We start from the raw sequence: 6,758 nt of genomic DNA on the forward strand, positions 1-6,758 counted from the left end.
TTTAAGGGAGTGTTGATTAACTGATTATATAATTTATTTTCAGTAATTGAAATGTTTAAACCAAAATAATTGTTGTAATTATAACCACAAAAGTATAAATGTCACTACTTATTTTTTTAGCTCTTTTATGAAAATTGAACCTCAATAACACCAATAAGGAAAAAAATCTTTAAAACACTGAAGTCTATACAGTCATAGCTAGAGGTGACAGAAATGAACTATGAAACTGGTCATAACTTTCTTATTCTTGTATTGGAGCACATGACCACAGTAACTACATTATGTAGAACCACAAAAATAGAATCCTAGATACAATGAGTTATATTCTATGTATGTATAATATGCCAAAATATATTCTATCATCATGCATATCTAAAAAGAACAAATAAAAAAAACTATAGATTTATAGTCACCCACATGTACTCTGCATCACCAAACTAAAGCATGGATGGTAACACTGGATACTAGAAATCAAGAGCCTTCTCTGTGTCAGGCAGTATTCTTGATTCATTATTCACTTTGTCCTTATCTTTCAAGTATCATGAGTTCTGATTGGAAGACTTCTAATCTTACAGATGAGTAAACTAAGTTTGAGGGATGACTGATTTTTCCAAGATCACTATCTATGCAGACTAAGGTTCTGACAATTAATTTGTGTGGTGTCCAATTTACTGTATCATGTATCACAATACAAAGTCAGGATTTTATGTTTGTTTTGTTTTGTTCTGTTTTTTGTTTTTGTTTTATTTTGTACCCCCCCTTGGAGGAGGAAACAAGAGGTAGAAATACAACAGGGCACCAAGAACCATCTGCATAAACTATCAATGTTAAAAACTTGATTGTGGTCATTGTTACACTGGTAAATAGGTATCTGCAAACATGACAATGTATGAATTATATGTGTATAGTTTATTGTATTTCAGTATTACCCTAATACAATTGTTTTAAATTTGAATGAAAGAAATAAATATATTCCTCAGAAAAAAAATATATATTTGAAAAGCATAGGGAAAGATGCTGAATATTATATGTCATTAAAAAATTACAGAGCAGCCACCACCATGAAGGTCAAGCTGTGCAGTTTTAGTGGGTACAAGATATACCCCATATACAGGAGTCACTATGCAAGGACTGACGGAAAGGTTTTCCAATTTCTTAATGCAAAATATGAGTTGGCTTTCTTATCCAAGAGAAATCCTCAGCAGCTAAACTGTACTGTCCTCTACAGAAGAAAGCACAAAAAAAGCCAGTCAGAAGAAATTAAAAAGAAGAGAACCCAACCTGAAGCCAAATTTCAGAGGGCCATCACTGGTGCATTCCTTATGAATATCATGGCCAAGAGGAATCAGAAACCAGAAGTTTAAAAGGCTCAATGAAAGCAAGCTCTTAGGCTGCCAGGGAAGCAAAACAAACAAACAAACAAAAAGGCTAAGCAGGCATTTAAAAAGATGGCAATGGCTGCTGCTAAGACTCCCACAAAGGCAACACCTCAGAAAAAGACTGTGAAACCTGAGACGTTTTCTGCTCCCCAAGTTGGTGGAAAATGGTAAATTGGCAGATGAGATTTTAAAATAAAGATGTAACCCTTTTAATTGAAAAAATGTTAAAATAAGGCAATAAAGATGTATTATTTAATGCTAGCTTTGCTTTGATGTGTTTAGGACACACTACAGCGACTGAAAGTAGTGGAATCTTGCATAGATTTAATCCAAGTTTACTATTCAAATGCTCTTTTCCTGTCATTTATCTATCCATGACGGGCACATTTGTTTTTTTATTGGGTTTGACTTATACATTGGGACCCCCCTTCTCCCACCATTTGCTATTATCTGATTTGATGGTGCCAAAAATTGATAGCTGTATTAATCTCTTGCTCTCAGAAAATAGCATCCCCCTTTGTATTTTGGCTATATATTCTGTCTCTGAAACCAGGGACACTGAATAAGAGTATATTTTACCTATTCCCAGTCCTAGTTTGTTGAGCTAGGACTTTTGAAAGAGCTGTGCCAAATAAAATAAAACTGCTCAGTAGCCTTATGATCAATAAAGTGTAATAAGATAAAAAATTATTATAATTTGTGAACAGGTTTGTACTCTATAGATGTCTTTATTATCTGCCCAACTGTGCTGAGTTTCAAGGATACAACAATGCATAAGCCATGTCTTAAACAAGCTTTCTCAAGGTAAAATTATGGTGCATGTCAACATTTTCTTCATCCCCAATTATCCAAGTTAATGGATTACTAATTTTCTTTCTTGTACATGTAAAATTCAGGCATTATTCTAATTGTTGGGTATAATAAATAGGCTTGGGGAGAAAAAAATTACAAATTAAACAGACTTATAAAAATTTATAAAATTTTATACCTGACAATATCAAAAGCTGTCAAAGATAGGATACAAGAAGAACTCTCATACATTGCTGTTGAGATAGCAAAATTGGACAGCAACTCTGGAAGACAGTTTGGTAGCTTCTTAAAAATCACAATATACACTTAATATGGCCCGCTAATTGTATTTCTCAGTGTTAATTCGATGGAATTGAAAGCTATGTCCACATACAAGTGTCCACAAAACCAAGATACAAAGGTCCACAACTTCTTCACTCATGATTGCCAAGAAAAGAAAGCAGCTAAGAGAGATTTCAGTAGCCATTTACCTCTTATTAATGTAAACACTTTGATACATCCAAACACTGGAGGGTCACTCAAAAAATTTCTTAAAATGAATTTACTATCAAACATGAATACACATGGAGGCATCATTAATACATATTGCCAGAAAGAATATATTGTCTAAAATGCCATATTCATGTCATTCCAAATTTATGACATTCTGGAAAACTCAAACATTAAAAATGGTAAACATTGCCAAGAAATCAGCCAGAGTAGATGTTAAAGAGGTAAAGAACAGAAACTTTTGGCATGGTGAAGCTACTCTGAAAGATGCCATTATGATGAAAATTAACATTATTCTTTCTCAATGCTTTAAAAATTGTAAAATTTATTAATATATAACTAAATTATTGCCATTAATAATTATTTTGTACCATCACTATTGGCAAAATATTTTGATTTTGTACTTACATCAAATGTTTGTCAGTAATATCCAAAAAAATATTAGTAGAAACTCTGAATAGGGAAGGCATATGGGAACATGGTCCTATATGATTCATTTTTCTGTAAATCTACAACTCTCCTTAAAATAAAGTCTGTTCATTAAAACAATCAAAGAAGGCTTGGTGATATTTCTAGCCTCAAAAATATCTGGCCCTAGAACTGGCCCTCAACAATAATATTTGTACTGATAATTAATAATTTCCAACAACCCTTTCTTTCTTTCTTTCTTTCTTTTTTTTTGACATTTTTCTGCAAAGTTTTGCTGATCTTTTCCAACAAGAAATTCAAGAAAATCTATTTTTTTCTGTTTTAATTATCTTCTTAGAGAACAGTGAACATAAGCCCTTAGTGAATAAACTAGTACCTTACATTAAAAAGATGCTTATACATCAATAAAAATAAGTATTTATCACTCTGCTCCACAGATAGTAAATCATAAAATACTAATAAAAAGATGTTCTAAACTTATTTTATTAAACTCATATTCATGAGAAAATTATCTGATTTATTTTTTAAGTCCACCTCACTTCCAATACGCTACCTATAAAATGAGATTACTTTCTTTTTCTTACCCAATATACTTCTGGTTGAAATAAATGAAGATAGTCCAAGTAAAGGGGTTTGATGATACACATTAAGGGGCAGATAAATTGTGGGTGATATTACTGAGAAACACAGTCCTATTGATCAGATAAATAATAGGCATTTGGTGATACTGAGAGCTCCATAATCTTTTTTCATTTTTTAAAATAATACTTAACACTTCCCATGTTGATCTTCCAATTCTGAGCTATGGTAGTTACTAACACTAACCTACCAGAAACAGATAACATGGTCTGTGAGTCATATCTTTCCAGATCAAGTTCCATTATGCTCACAACAATATTTAGTAGAGTTGGACATGATCAGGGCCAGTCAGGACCTTCCCTTACATTTCTCAGACAAGGTTAACAGAGAAGAGGTTCTCATTTTGGTTTCTAGAATGGGAAATAGAAAATCCTGCATGACTGGCATCAGTATTTTTTCCACAGTTTTTAAACTACATGCTCATGGACAAGCTGGACTGTACAGTAGCTGAAGAAATTATCTTCAAGCACAGATTGGTTCATAATGACAATGTATATCTGCTAAATATTCAATATGATAAGGGTGAGAGAATGAGAAGATAGACTACAATGGAAAGGGGAAATTGAAAGATAAACTGGCTGCCTCAGGAAGAAGGTGCTTTAACCTATCTGCATTCCCAAATGAGAAAAACCATTAGTTAAATTTCTTCCTTCCTTTCTCTCTTGTCTACTTTCTTCCTTCCTCATTTCATTGGTTATTTTCTTATTTTTTCTCATTTTCCATCCCTTCCTTCATTTCTTTCTAAGAGAAGATGTCTCAGTTCATTCTTCATATTTACTTCTCAGAAACAAGTCATTTGGAAAATAAAGCTCTATGAGAAGCATATCCATTTATATAGGGTATCATTACTCTAAACTGTTTTCAATTGAAAGACCTGAAAATATATTGTAAGAGTATACACACTCACATGAAACATTAGTTTGGGATTTATAAAAATTTATATTCTTATACACTAAGCCATATATATCTGGGGTATAGTGAGAGGCCTTACATTGTTTTGCTAGGAACACACACACACACAAAAAAAAAAAAAGAAACATGACAACAGAAATAAAAACCAAATTATTTTCTATCACATTACTGACTTTTCTGTAATAAAAGCAGTTTATGATAATTTAAAATTATTTTGTCTTTTCTTGAAAAATATTTAAACTTTCAAATGAATTTTTACTTATTTTTTACCCAAATACCAAAGAATGATTTTGTTCACTGAAAACTTTAAAGAAATATGTTTTTCAAAGACAATTTAAATTCATTTCATGAATGACAGCAGACTTTGGGTGTTCAAGTAAAGTAAGCATTTTCTTTTCTTTTTTTTTTTTGATGGTTCTTTTTTTATTCATTTATTTATATGTGGTGCTGAGAATAAAACCCAGTATCTCACACATGCTAGGCAAGTGCTCTACCACTGAGTCCCAACTTTATCCTCTACATATATACTTTTTGCTTGTATTATTGTACATAATAGTTGGGTTTGTTTTTACATAATCATAAATGCATGGGATATAATTTACTCTATTTCAGGCTCCAGTTCCTCCTCTTCTCTCCCTTCTCCTTCTCCCTAGTCTCCTTCCTCTACTCTTAAAGTAAGCATTTTGTATAGAAGTTTTTTTTTGGTAATTTTAAAGAGAAAGGTAATTGGATCATCAGAGTACAACTTTGCCCCAAATATCTCAATCCATACATTGATATCAGGATGGCCAAAGCTTGGGAAAAAAAGAAAAATTTTCTTGAAAAAAACTCAAAGCCCTGGGTACCTACTTTGTACCCATGAGTCTTTCAGGCACTGAGTGACTATTCTAGATGAGGCACCAGAGTTAAGGAATACTGCAGCATTATTCAAAGTGTAGCCATTTATCTGAGAAGACTTTCTGTTATTACTGAATTTATTCATGGGAAATTGTCATTTTCCTTTCTCAGTCATAGATGTCTGAAGAACAGTTTAACAAGTTCAACCAGAAAGTTTCTTCTACCACAGCCTGGTTTATTAGTTTCCCTTGAAATGAAGAATTTTTATTGAATTTATTAAAAATATGTGTGTAAACTATTGCCTTCTATTCTGTCCTCAGCAGCAAGAGAACTGATGGTCTATTTGCTTAACTTCATTGCTTTCTACAAAACATCTCTAGGCTTCGCATTTGGATTTCCAGCTAAATTCAGCATGATGTTTATGATAGTGCTTCCCTTATTTTCCTATTTCTTAACACTGTGATCTTTTCTTATATTCTCCTACTTTACAAACACGTAAATATTTTACTATAGTAATTATCCAAATGTGTGTGCGTGCACGAAAATTTTTGATTCCACTTCTCATGGAACTTAGCTTTTAATTCAGAAGCATTTCATGATATACATCCTGCTCCCATGGGACTCTGTCACTTTCCTTGAGTGATCCTCATGTGTTTTATTTATTTCAAAGCTTTTTACCTTTATTTCAGGAGCATTATGTCAAGAGTATGAATAACATTAAATTCCATTGGAAATAAATTTGATAATATTGGAGAGTTAGATTATTAAAATATTTTACCCCATCATTTTATACTTCCTTGTAGATACTCTGATAGAAATTATAGCTACTTTAAGTGTTCTTTGGATCAAAAATTTAAGATCTGGTCTAAAAACCTTGAGTAAAATACCCAAATTGGAGTCATGGCTGTGTTATTTAATGCAGTTTTACTAAGTGACCACAAAACTCTGGAGACACACACACACACACACATTTTTTAAAAAAAGAGTCTTGGAGGTGTCAGTCCTCTCCTGGTGAAAACAAAAAATGTTTAAAAATATATTGTTTTTTGACAACTAACATTTGTCAAAGCAAGCTAATTTTAGGGTAGTCATTTCTCCTCTAAAGCCTGAAGTCTTGAGTGTACTACATTGATTCTCCCAAGCCAGGTTTATCACAAGCCTAACAACTAAGATAAACCCAGTATCAGAGGAATTATCAGCCCAGTTCTACAAGAAGTTGAAAGAAGAATGAACACCAATTGTTCTAAAATTATTTTATGAAAA

General features: G+C 32.3%; 1 pseudogene; it reads left to right on the top strand.

Moving 5' to 3' along the window:
- The first annotated feature begins 1,061 nt into the window (after positions 1-1,061).
- LOC144371877 (large ribosomal subunit protein eL24 pseudogene) lies at positions 1,062-1,551 on the top strand (annotated as a pseudogene).
- Positions 1,552-6,758: the final 5,207 nt, after the last annotated feature.

This window comes from Ictidomys tridecemlineatus, chromosome Y, assembly GCF_052094955.1.
Source record: "Ictidomys tridecemlineatus isolate mIctTri1 chromosome Y, mIctTri1.hap1, whole genome shotgun sequence".
NCBI lineage: Eukaryota > Metazoa > Chordata > Mammalia > Rodentia > Sciuridae > Ictidomys > Ictidomys tridecemlineatus.